Here is a 14,019-nt window from a genome sequence, read left to right on the forward strand (position 1 = left end):
CCTCACTCACATGGGTGGGTCAAGTACCCGCGACAGGCAAGGGCCCAAAACCTATTGAGGCGACATCAAAATATCCTAGCACAAAACAACCTGGTTTTGCAAGGGGGGTCCCATGAGATTTTGGCCCCAGGCTTGGCGGCCATCTAGGGAAACCTACCAAACCCACTCATTTCTGAAAACTAGACACCTAGGGGAGTCCAGCGAGGTATGGCCTGCATGGGTCCCCTAACGTTTTCCTACCCACAATCCCCTGCAAACCCCACATTTAGCTGAAAAGGTCACTTTTTTTTCTCAAATTTCTGTGTGGAAAAGTTCTGGAATTGATGTGGATTCCCAAATTTCCCCACACCCAGCCTTCCCCCAGGTCTCCTGATAAAAATGATACCTCACCCTCCTGGGTGGGTCAAATACCCGCGACAGGCAAGGGCCCAAAACCTATTGAGGCGACATCAAAATTACCTATCACAGAACAACCTGGCTCAGCAAGGGGGGCCCCATGAGTTTTTGCCCCCGGGCTCGGCGGCCATCTAGGGAAACCTACCAAACCCACACATTTCTGAAAACTAGACACCCGGGGGAGTCCATCGAAGTATGGCTTGCATGGATCCCCTGACATTTTCCTACCCAGAATCACCTGAAAACCTCAAATTTAGCAGAAAAAATTTACTTTTTTCTCAAATTTCTGTGTGGGAAAGTTCTGAAATCTACGCGGACCCGCAAATTTCCTCCCATCCAGCATTCCCCAAGTCCTCCCGATAAAAATGATACCTCACTTGCGTGGGTGGGTCAAGAACCCGAGACAAGCAAGGGCTCAAAACCTATTGAGGCGACATCAAAATGACCTATCACAAAACAACCTGGTTTTGAAAAGGGGGTCACCTGGGTTTTTGTCCCTGGGCTCAGCTGCCTTCTTGGAAAACTACCAAACCCAAACATTTCTGAAAACTAGACACCCGGGGGAGTCCAGCGAGGTATGGCTTGCATGGGTCCCCCAACGTTTTAGTACCCAGAATCCCCTGAAACCTTATGTCACCATTCGCTCCCTGTGTTCTCGTGTCCACCACCAGGGGACTGAACTGTGGGACTCTCCAGTGTTCTAATATGCTTCCAGACACTCCCCTGCATGCATATCCTGACTTCCAGCCATTTGGACAATTATTGAGAACTGACATCCATTTGTGAAAGCCAGCCTGTTAATACTTGATGCCAGCCTACTCATGCCTGAAACTCCATTACCCGGAATTCCCTGCTCACTGCTTTGTCTCCACCCCTGCAGGCCAAGGATGGGTGGGGGGATTCGTCTCACCTGTGGCTGGCTGCCGCTAGCCTGCTCACACCTGCTGCAAGTGATTACTGTGAGCTCTTATAAGCCCCAGCTCCCTTCAGGCCAAGGATGGTCATTTTAGCTGTTTACTGGTGAGACTGCTCCTTGTTTCCAGTGCTCCCTGAGCTTTTGTTATCCTTGTTTCCAATGTTTCCGGAGCTTTAGTTATGCCATGTTCCTGACCTGCTGCTGTTTTCCTTGTTCCTGAACTAGCACTGTCTGCAGTGATACCCTGACCCCTGAGCCTTAGTATTCCTTGTTCCTGATCTGCAGCAGTTTCCCTTCTGAATTAGTACTGCTTGCAGTGCTTCCTTGTTTCCTTAGTTCCTGAGCTATAGCTATTCCTTGAACCTGAATTAGCACTGCTGCAGTGCTCTTGTTTCCTGAGTTCCTGAGCTATAGTTATTCTTTGTCCCTGTACCTGGGCTTCAGCTATTTCCTGTTCCTGATCTGCAATATTTGCAGTGCTCTCTTGACTCCTTGACTCCTGAACTGTAGCGCTGTCCTGTTTCTTGAACTAGCACTGCCTGTAGTGCTACCTTGTCTCCTGAAGCTTTGGTAATTCCCTGTTCCCGAACCGGAATTGTTTGCAGTGTTGCCTTGACTCCTGAGCTTTAGCTTAATTCGTGTTCCTTCCCCAGCACTGCCTTGTATGCTACTTTGTTTTCTTGATTCCTTAACCTGCACTATTCTAGTATACCCTTGTAGCCTCCCCTTCTGTATATCCCTTTCCAGTCCCTGCCTTTCTTGCCAATTCCTTGGTTCTGGTTCCTAGTTTGCTGTCTTTCTATTCTGCTGTCTTGCTTCTGTTGCCTTGTATGTTTGTTCCTGCTTTCTGCCAGGTGTGCCCTGTGATTTCCTTCCTTTCCTGTTAAGCACTCCTCCTTGCTAGCTTCTTGTCTATTGTACTTGTGTTTAGTTCTACCCTCTTGCTGTTACTGCCTTGCGTGTTCCTGTTTGATCGCCAGGATCCGAGGGCACAGCTGACTACCTAAGTGGTGTTTCTTGTTCACTGTAAGTATTGTCTTTGAGTTGCATTTACAACATCACCTTAGGTATAAGCTCCACAGACCCTGCCTTTGCATGCATATCCTACATGTGGGTATTTGCAATCCGTATCTGTAACAGAAATTGTGGATGAAGAACTAACTGAGCTTCAGTCTTACCGTGTGGAGCTCCTGAGTGCTTTACTCCACACCCCCATTCTATTGTTAATGTTGTTTCATATATATGTCTTGCACATTCGTGCTGGGTGTAGTTATTCTGAATGCTAAATTGCCTTGTGAGTGCCCTTCCTTTCTGAGGCTTACCCATCTTGCTCACTTGGATCCCTTTTTCTCCTCTGACTCCCTGTATGATCCTGGGCAATGCTGAACTTCTCTTCTGTGTAATTTTTCTACCCATTTCCTAGTCCTTGCCAAAGTCCTTGACTGTGTTCCCCACATAGTCTAGGACAGTCCATGACACCTTAAATTTAACTGAAAAAAAATCCCTTTTTCCATACATTTGTGGGTGAGATCACCGTGCCGGCATAAAGATCCTACCCCCCAGCGTTCCCCTTGTTCACCCGAGTAAAATTATACCTCACTTGTGTGGGTGGGCCAATGGCTTGTGGCTAGGAAGAGCACAAAACATAGGGATTTAGAGAATAGCACTGGGAATTCTAAGCGCTACAATTGTTTAAAAATATGTTTTTACCCAATTCTGCTTTGGACACCCATGCAAATATGGTATCATTTTACTCGGGAGAACAAGGGGAATGCTGGGTGGTAGGACATTTGTGCCAGCATGGTGATTCCATGCATAAATATGTGGAAAATGTGTTTTCTTAGCAAAAGTTGAGGTTTGCAGGGGATTCTGGGTAGGGAAAAGTTTGGGGATGCACGCAAGCCATATCTCATTGAACTCCCCAGGGTGCCTAGTTTCCAGAAATGTGTAGCCTTGGTAGGTTTCCCTAGATGGCGGCGAGCCCGGGGCCGAAAAACCAGGTGCCCCCCCCAAAACCAGGTAGTTTTGTTATAGGTAATTTTGAAGTCTCCACAATAAGGATTTGGGCCATATCCTGTTTCAGCCACTTTACCTACCCACTCAAGCAAGGTATCATTTTTATTGGGAGATCGGGATGTTGGGTGGAAGGAAATTTGTGGATCCACGGAGATTCCAGAACTTTACCACACAGAAATTTGAGAAAAAAAGCTTTTTTCAGCTAAATTTGGTTTGCAGGAGATTCTGGGCAAGCCATACCTCGCTGGTCTCCCCCCGGTGTCTACTTTTCAGAAATTTGTGTGTTTGGAATCTTCCCAAGATGGCTGTCGAGCCTGTGGCCAAAAACCCAGGTGACCCCCCCCTTGCAAATCCAGGTTGTTTTGTGATAGGTCATTTTGATGTCTCCTCAATACGTTTTGGGCCCTTGCCTGTCTCGGGTACTTGACCTACCCACAAGTAAGGTACCATTTTTATTGGGAGGCTTGGGGGAACACTGAGTGGTAGAACATTTGTGGATCCACATATATTCCAGAACTTTCCCACACAGAAATTTGAGAAAAAGATGTATTTTTTCAGCTAAATTTGAGGTTTGCAGGGGATTCTGGGTAGGAAAATGTTAGGGGACCCATGCATGCCATTTTATTACCCAGAATCCCCTGCAAACCTCAAACTTAGCTCAAAATATCACTTTTTTCTCAAATTTCTGTGTAGGAAAGTTCTGGAATCTACGTGGATACACAAATTTCCTACCACCCAGGGTTTTCCTCTGGTCTCCCGATAAAAATGGTACCTCACTTGTGTGGGTAGGCAAAGTGGCTGAAACAGGAAATGGCCCAAATCGTATTGTGGAGACTTCAAAATGAACTAGAACAAAACTACCTGGTTTTGGGGTTCGGCACCTGGTTTTCTGGCCCCAGGCTTGCCGCCATTTAGGGAAACCTACCAAACCCACATGTTTCTGAAAACTAGACACCCTGGGGAGTCCATTGGGGTATGCGTGGATCCCCCAACTTTTCCATACGCAGAATCCCCTGCAAACCACAAATTTAGCTGCAAAAAACATTTCCACATATTTTTGTGTGGAATCACTGGGCTGGAACACCTGTATGGGTGTCCAAAGCAGTACTGGCTAACGATATATTTTTTAAAAATGTAGCGCATAGAATTCTCAACACTATACTCTAAATCCCTAAGTTTTGGGCTTTTCCTAGTCACAGGCCTTTGGCGCACCCACACAAGTGAGGTATCATTTTGCTCGGCAGAACAAGGGGAACGCTGGGTGGTAGGACATTTGTGCCGGCACGGTAATCCCATGCACAAATGTATAGAAAAACTGATTTTTTTTCAGCCAAATTTGAGGTTTGCAGGGGATCCTGGATAAGAAAACGTTGGGGGTACCACGCAAGCAAAACATCGCTGGACTCCCCCGAGGTGTCTAGTTTTCAGAAATGTGTGGGTTTGGTAGGTTTCCCTGGATGGTCGCCGAGCCCAAGGCCAAAATTTCATGGGACACCCCTTGCAAAACCAGGTTGTTTTGTGATAGGTAATTTTGATGTCGCCTCAATAGGTTTTGGGCCCTTGCCTGTCGCGGGTACTTGACCCACCCATGCGAGTGAGGTATAATTTTTATCGGGAGACCTGGGGAAACATTGGGTGGGAGGAAATTTGTGGACCAACGTAGATGCCAGATCTTTCCCACACAGAAATTTGAGGAAAAAGTGTTTTTTTTCAGGTAAATTTGAGGTTTGCAGGGGATTTTGGATAGGAAAACATTAGGAGACCCACACAAGCCATACCTCGCTGGACTCCCCCAGGTGTCTAGTTTTTAGAAATGTGTGGGTTTGGCAGGTTTCCTTAGATGGCCGCTGAGCCCAGGACCAAAAACTCATGGGACACCCCTTGCAAAACCAGGTTGTTTTGTGATAGGTCATTGTGATGTTGCCTCAATAGGTTTTGGGCCCTTGCCTGTCACGAGTCCTTGACCCGCCCATGCAAGTGAAGTACCATTTTTCTCAGAAGCCTTTAGGGAACACGGGGTGAGTGGAAATTTGTGGATACACACAGATTCCCGAACTTTCCGCACACAAAAATATGAGGATTTTTTTTTGTGACAATTCTTTAGGTTTGCAAGGGATTCTGGGTAAAAGAACCTGGTGAGAGACAGTCAAGTCGCCCCATCCTGTATACCCCTGGTTGCCTAGTTTTCAAAAATGTACAGGGCTTCTAGGTTTCCATAGGTGCCGGCAGAGCTAGGGTTAAAAAACTACAGCTAGGCACTTTGCCAAAAAACTGTCATTTTTCACTGTGAAATTGTGGTGCGTCAACATTGCATTTTGCTCTGTTTCCTGTCACGGGCACTAGGCCTACCCACATAAGTGAGGTGCCATTTTTCTCTGAAGACTTTATGAAACGCAGGGGGCATGGACATTTGTGGATCCAAGTAAATTCCAGAACTTTCCACCACAGAAGTATGATGAAAATTTATTTTTTTGACAGTTTCTTTGGTTTGCAAGGGATTCATGGTAACAGAACCTGGTGAGAGACAGTCAAGTCGCCCCATCCTGTATACCCCTGGTTACCTAGTTTTCAAAAATGTATAGGGCTTCTAGGTGTCCCTAGGTGCCGGCAGAGCTAGTGTTAAAAAACTACAGCTAGGCACTTTGCCAAAAAAGAGTAATTTTTCACTGTGAAATTGTAGTTTGTCCATTTTGCGTTTTGCACCGTTTCCTGTCACGGGCACTAGGCCTACCCACACAAGTGAGGTACAGTTTTTCTCGGAAGACTTTGGGTAATGCAGGGTGTGTGGAAATGTGTGGATCCACGCAGATTCCAGAACTTTCTACCACAGAAATATGAGGAAATGTGTTTTTTTAACTATCTTTTAGGTTTGCAAGGAATTCTGGGTAACAGAACCTGGTGAGAGGCAGTCAAGTCACCCCATACCGGATTCCCCTGCATGTCTAGTTTTCAAAAACATATAGGTTTGCTAGGTTTCCCTAGGTGCTGGCAGAGCTAGGGTTAAAAAACTACAGCTAGGCACTTTGCCAAAAAAAGAATCATTTTTCTCTGTGAAAATGTAGTTTGTCCATGTTGCGTTTTGCACCATTTCCTGTCACCAGCACTAGGCCTACCCACACAAGTGAGGTACAGTTTTTCTCGGAAGACTTTGGGGAATGTGAGGTGGGCGGAAATTTGTGAATCCATGCCGATTCCAGAACTTTCCACCACAGAATTGTAAGGAAAATTTGTTTTTTTGACAATTTTATAGGTTTGCAAGGGATTCTGGGTAACAGAACCTGGTGTGAGCCAGTCAAGTCCCCCCAGCCTGGATTCCCCTGGGTGTCTAGTTTTCCAAAATGTATTGGTTTGTGTAATGAACAGAGATCCTTGAGCCAGGTATACAAAACAGGATAAGTTTATTTGAGCTTAGTTCCAGGTTAAGTTCCAAGAAGGTAAGTAGATGATAGCAAAACCCCGCCAGGAGCAGCCTCTCTGCTGCTCAGCCTGCATCCACCAACTGACACTCCACACATCACCAGATGCCCAAGCATTCCGTGACATCACACACATACATCATTCCAAACACCAGCACTCCTTCTGGGTGAGCAGTAGGGAAGAGACAGCTAGGGGAGAGTAATGGCAACACGTAAGTTATAACAGTTTGCTAGGTTTCCCTAGGTGCCGGCAGAGCTAGGGTTAAAAAACTACAGCTAGGTACTTTGCCAAAAAAGGGTCAATTTTCGATGTGAAATTTTGGTGTGTTCACATTGCGTTTCTTCTTGCGGCCACTAGGCCTACCCACATAAGTGAGGTACCATTTTTCTCCGAAGACTTTGGGGAACGCTGGGTGGGTGGAAATTTGTGGATCCATGCAGATTCCAGAACTTTGAGGAAATGTGAGGAAAAGATGTTTTTTTGACAATTGTTTAGGTTTGCAAGGGATTCTGGGTAACAGAACCTGGTGTGAGCCAGTCAAGTCACCCCATCCTGGATACCCCTGGGTGTATAGTTTTAAAAAATGTATAGGTTTGCTAGGTTTCCCTAGGTGCCGGCAGAGCTAGGGTTAAAAAACTACAGCTAGGTACTTTGCCAAAAAAGGATCAGTTTTCGCTGTGAAATAGTGGTGTGTCCACGTTGCGTTTTGTGCCGTTTCCTGTCGCTGGCACTAGGCCTACCCACACAAGTGAGGTACCATTTTTCTCGGAAGACTTTGGGGAATGCGGGGTGGGTTGAAATTTGTGGCTCCACACAGGTTCCAGAACTTTCCACCCCAAAAATGTGAGGAAAATTTGTTTTTGTTTTTTACAAATTTCTAGGCTTGCAAGGGATTCTGGGTAACAGAACCTGGTGAGAGGCAGTCAAGTCACCCCATCCTGAATTACCCTTGGTGTCTATTTTTCAAAAATGTATAGGTTTGCTAGGTTTCCCTAGGTGCCGGCAGAGCTAGGGTTAAAAAACTACAGCTATGCACTTCGCAAAAACAGGGTAATTTTTCATTGTGAAAATGTGGTGTGTTCACATTGCGTTGTAAGCCGTTTCCTTATGTGGACACTAAGCCTACCCACACAATTGAGGTACCATTGTTATCGGGAGACTTAGGGTAATTCAGATTTGTAAAGCAACTGTTATTACCTATTGACTTTCGATACATTTCTGCCTTCCAAATGAAAGACAATGTGTAAAAAAGAAGTAATTTTGAAAAATGATTAATAATGCTCATGCTAGTATGAATATTCCCAATTTCGAAAATGTGCAAATATCTACTGTTTCTAAACTCTATATTTTGTTCCCATTTCAGCAATACATAGGTGTCTTTCATACTGATTTTTCCTTGTATACATTTTTCAAGAATAATTGCTACATACCTACATAATAAAAAACCATTGCATGTTGCTGCTCAGTTTTTGGCTCTGGGTTCGTCGGGTTCTTGGTGAACCTACAAGTCCTATATATCCCCACAACCATTAAGGTCCAGCGGATGTAACAGTATATTGCTTTCAAAGAGTTGTCATAATTAGAAGAACTTACATGTGAAAATGTTGATACGAAAGACTGTTTTTTTCAACTAATTTTCAATTTTTCCTATATTTAACTGTTAGTTTCTATAAGGAAACCTTGAAAGATCTACACAAATGACCCATTTCTGCATTCAGATTTTTGTTTACTTTTCCAAAATGTATAGCTTTCCTGGATCTATTATTGCTTTTATATCCATTTCTACCATTAACTGGAAGGAGGTTGAAAGCACAAAAAAATAGCAAAAATAGACAATGTCCCAGAAAAATGGCACAACTGCGTGAAAAATGTTGCTTTTCTGACAAAAGTCTGCTTGTCCCTGAAAGCTGGGAAGATGGTGATTTCAGCACCAGAACACCTTTTTGATACCATTTGCAGGGGAAAAAAAAGACGCTTTGATCTGTAGCCCCTTTTTTGCATTTTTCCAACAAAAAAAAACATTTTGCTGTATTTTGGCTAATTTCTGGGTCCCCTCAAAGGAAGTCTACAAACCCTGGGTACCTTTAGAATCCCAATGATGTTGGGGAAAAAAGGGCACAAATTTGGCATGGATACCTTGGGCCAGATGTAGGTAGGCTTTTACCGGTCGGTAACGGCCGAAATCGGCCATTACCGACCGGTAAAAGCCTTATCCTATGTAGGGGGCACATTTACCGATTCGGTAAATAACGAATCGGTATTTACCGATATGGTATTTACCGAATCATCATTTACCGATTCGGTATTTACTGAATCGGTAAATAAAATGTAGGAAGCACTTCAAACAGTGCTTTTGGGCTCAAAGGATTCGTTATTTACCACCAACTATTAGTTGATGGTAAATAAGGAATTCCTATGTAATGTAAATGCATAAATGTGCATTTACACCTGTGCCATGTGACAGACATACATGCCCTTAGGGCATGTATGTATGCCACATGTGCACACCAGCACTAATCAGGGGTGCAACAGGGTGTCAAAGTGACACCCTGCCACCCTTCAATTTTTCAGTATTTACTGAATCGGTAATTACCGATTCGGTAATTGACATTCATTGCTATGGGTCTCCAGGCCCATAGGAATGAATGGCAAATACCGAATCGGTATTGCCGATTCGGTAATTACCGAATCTTACTGATTCAGTATTTTTTACAGAATAATTACCTACATTTATTTATTTATTTTATTTATTTTCTTATATAGCGCAGGAATCGACCCCCATAGGGGTATCTCGCGCTTGCGCATAGGTGCAGATGCCAAACTGATGACTGAATAGTAAAACTACCAGCGAACTATGGTGTCGAGTATAGATGTGTTTTAAGGATCTTCCTAAAGGATTGAAAATTTAAGTTGGTCTTTAGGGCAAGTGGAAGTGAGTTCCAAAGAATGGGACCTTTGTAGGAGAGGGCACGCCCTCCCTGTCTTACCCTCTTAATCCTGGGGACCTGAAGCAATTGCTGGTTGCTTGAACGCAGGGAACATCCAGGATTGTAAGGGATGAACTTGTCTAGTAGGTATTTAGGGCCTGTGCCAAAGAGGCATTTGTGTATGGTACATCAGATTTTGTATTTAACCCGCTGCCGAACAGGCAGCCAGTGAAGGCTGTCCAAAAGCGGGCGGGAGGGGGTTCTAGGCAAGGCATTGAGTACCAGTCTTGCTGCGGTGTTCTGGACTACTTGCAAATGATTAAGTTGTTCCTCATTGGCCGAGATGAACAGGCCATTGCAGTAGTCCAGTCTACTGATCACCAACGTCTGGACCAGAGTCTTGCGGTGATAGTCTGGCAGAAGTGGAAAAACACGTCGCAGAAGTCCGATGATGTGGAAGCATAGACCAGCAACTTGATTGGCATGTTCTTTAAGCACCAGTGCCTGATCCAGACGTACTCCGAGGTTTTTAACGGTCTGTTTTGGACTTGGCACTGGCCCGAGATCTAGAGGCCACCATTCGGGGGACCACAGAAGCGGGGCCTCTCCGAATAACATCACCTCTGTTTTGCCTACATTGCATTGAAGGCAGTTTACAGCCATCCAGTTGGAAACCACCCTCATACCATCCGCAAAAGATTTCGTTATTGCTGAAGTAAGGAACTGGAAAGGGAACAGGAGCTGGGTGCATTCAGCGTAGGACACTGGGGTGAACCCATACTCTCTCACAATGCCAGCCAAGGGTGCCACATACACATTAAATAGTGTAGGGCTTAGACATGAGCCTTGTGGCACTCCCTTGGTGAGCTCCCTAGAGATGGATTGAAGGGAGCCCAATCTGACACTTTGTGAGCGGCCTGTGAGAAAACTCTCTACCCATGACAGCACCACACCCCCTATGCCCACCTCCCGCAGGCAGCCGAGAAGAATCTCATGTGACACCGTGTCGAAGGCCGCGGACAAATCTAACAGCACCAGAATCATTGAGCCCCCTCCATCTAGTGTCATCCTGATCGTATCGGTCACTGAGAGGAGGGCAGATTCGGTGCTGTGATTGGGTCTGAACCCCGATTGCGAGGGGTCCAGACCTCCCGCTGTCTCGATGTATTTTGACAGACAGGTGTTCACATGCTTCTCGGCCATCTTGCTAAAGTATGGCCGAAGGGAGATGGGCCGGAGGTTGGAGAGATCCGTCCATGGGTATGCCGTGTTCTTACGAATAGGGTTCACCACCGCTCTCTTCCATTCCGTAGGTACCTGCCCTTCCTTGAGTGAAAGATTTAATACAAATGTGACCTCAGGTCCAATCAGAGTGCTCAAGGGGGCTATCATTTTGGCAGGCAAAAAATTATCCGGGGACCCAGATTTTATGTGAGTGATAAGATTGAAGAAATCAGTATCGTTAATAGATGGAAAGGTGGTAAGTGAATGGTCCCCAAGTATGGGTGATTTAGGTGGACTAAGAGAGCTGTTCATGTTGCTGGAGGCTATCATGATTTTATCATAGATCGTGTTTATTTTGTTCTCAAAAAACAGGGAGATGTCGTCACAGAGGGGCTGTGAGGAATCATCCGAACTTTCACAGGCCATCGGTTTTACAAAGGTCCGTAGTATCTTGGAAAGCTCTTTAGAGGAATTGCTTGCTTCATCAAGTTGTTGTCTAGCCAGCCTTATATTTTTATAATAATTCGATTGAGCGTCTTGATGTGCTCTTTTATTCTCCTCTGTTTGGGTTTTTCTCCACTTCTTCTCTATCTTTCTACATCCCTGCTTCTCTACTCTAAGTGCTTCGGTGTACCATATTTCTTGCTTTGAGGTGGGATGCTGTTTATGCAGGTTTAGCGGTGCTAAAGTATCTACTGCCATTGTGAAGGAGTCAATAAGTTTGGAGAGAGCCGGATCCACGTTATCTATCTCAGTGAAGATTGGTTTCTTCCATACCCTCTCCAACTCTTCTACTGTTAATTTATGCCACTGTCGTCTCCAGATGGGTGGGAGCGGTGGCTCATGGGAGGGTTTAGAGACACCCAATAAGGAAAATTCCACTAAATAGTGGTCAGACCAGCTTATTTGGGTAGCAGGATAGCATCGTATATCGGGGCAGTTGGAGAAGAATATGTCCAAAGTGTGACCTCTTTTATGTGTAGGGCCCTTGTTATACATTTCAAGGCCTAAAGTGGAAAGATCAGCTAAGAATGTTGAGGTTTCTGGGTGTGAAGGGATATCAGCATGAACATTAAAATCACCCAAGAGGATAACATTTTCTTTTGCTTTAAAATAGGGTGCTAGTGCTTCCACCAGGGATATGGTAAAGCCCGATATGGGTCCAGGAGGACGATACACTAGGGCTCCTTTCCAGGAGGTTTTAGCATCAGAGCTTATTTTAAAAATCATAATTTCCATAGATACACAGAGGGATTGCTCCAGTATGACGACCTATAACTCTTCCTTATGTAGGATGGCTAATCCACCCCGATTTTATTTGGCCGGTCAAAATGTAAAAATGTATAGCCTAAGGGAACCCCCAATTTTATTGCGGGAACAGTATGGGGTTTCATCCAGGACTCAGTTAGGAAGCATATATCAGGCTGTAAGGAAAACACAAGGTCCCACAATTCCAAATGATGCTTGGGCAAAGAACGCACATTCAATAAAAAACTCTTCAAGCCACATTCTAGCAGAGGTTTTGATGGCTTAACCCTATCAGTTGGGACGATATAGGATGCCTGAAACTGACAATTTATACTGGAAAACGGGCCCTCTGGGCATGGCCAAGAGTCTCTATTACATCCTTTAAGAGGGGCAGGACATAAGTGTTTTAAAACATTACTGGAGTACCTTAGTCTAGGCGCCCTTGTAATTGTAGAGGATCCTCGAGGAGCAGAGCCCATGGCCCCTGGCCCCGTCCTGGCACGGAAGGTCGCAGACGGGCTACTCTTTGGCTCCTCTTAGGTGATCCCCTGCGTGCGACCGCTGCGCGCTCTGAATAGGGGGAGGGCTATATGTCCCTCGCACTTGTGGAAGCTAGAGCGCTAACCGCTCGAAAACCGGAAGTGTGTCTGGCTCTTGCCTGTCCGCCCTCTGGTCAACGGTGCTAATCACCGAGTCGGAACGAGGCGTGCAGGCTGGCAATTGAGCCCAGACTCCTTGGGAATATCAGTGCATGTAAGTAAATAAAATTACAATATTGCAGAAGTAATTACGATTTAAAAATATATCCTGTTTAAAATTAGCACAATAATTCTACCGATTTATGCAGTCTTTGCGTTGCAGCAGCGCTAGCTGGTTCCTCAAGCGGAAAGGGAAGACTCTGCCACCGCCTAAGCCTTTTACCGTGTTGCATTTACTGATTCGAAAATACCGAATCTGTAAAATTCGGTATTTTTGAATCTGTAAATATAAATTACCGTCATCTAGCCCATAATGTGGTCAAAAAATTACTGGGCCCTAAGTGTGAACTACCCCAAATAGGCAAAAAAAGGCTTAGCACATTGGGGGAAAAGGCCTAGCAGTGAAGGGGTTAAAAGTCTGCTGAGTATCAATGAATACTTTATTTAACAAGCATGGCAAGAAGACGCGTTTCAACCGCAAGCCTGCGGTCTTGTTCACTTAACGTGCTGCAGTAAATGACAGGCTATATGTAGATACATGTATTTCTAGGTTTGGCAAATTACTTTTACATTTTCATTAACAATAAGGCACTACTGTCGTGGCTGACATGAGTGCTGTAAACGCGACCAGTCATTCATGAGATCAGACATATGTAGCGACCGTAAAGCAACGGAGTGACTAACATGGTTGACAGACTTGTATTATTGTAGCGTCGCAAAAGCTCAACTATGTAGTAGCATAATTAGGTTAAAATATTATTAAGAAGACACAAAATGAATACAATACACATGGTACAAAAGTAGCACAGGTATAGGCAAATTCAATAGTAAGGCGAAGAGACCTCCTTGTGTTAAATCATGTCCACGGTGTGTATGAAGAGGCCCTACAGTGATGTGCTGGTGCCACCTAGTGTCCTGCTGAGGAATAGGCGAAGTCCAGACAACCTTCCAGGAGGTATGTGTGCGTAAATAAATGACTGCCCTACGGTGAGCTGTGGTGCAGATGGCTCGGAGTAAGTGAGAGTGAGTCAGCCTGAGTAGGTTATTGCCAGAGATCAGTGGAGTGCTGTCTGAATGAAAGTCACCCAGAGGTCCTAGATCTATCGCATGGCAAGATGAAGGAGTGATAGGCGGTGCGCTGGGCGTGTGCGTGATAGTAAAAGGTTCAAAGTGATCA

The 14,019-nt window shown here is 45.0% G+C and overlaps 1 protein-coding gene across 1 annotated transcript in view; it reads left to right on the forward strand.

Annotated features, from left to right (window-relative positions):
- Positions 1 to 14,019, forward strand: part of LOC144822924 (hyaluronidase-5-like) — a 426,042-nt gene that overhangs the window by 285,193 nt on the left and 126,830 nt on the right. The window lies entirely within an intron of this gene.

Source organism: Lissotriton helveticus, chromosome 1_1, assembly GCF_964261635.1.
Source record: "Lissotriton helveticus chromosome 1_1, aLisHel1.1, whole genome shotgun sequence".
Lineage (NCBI taxonomy): Eukaryota > Metazoa > Chordata > Amphibia > Caudata > Salamandridae > Lissotriton > Lissotriton helveticus.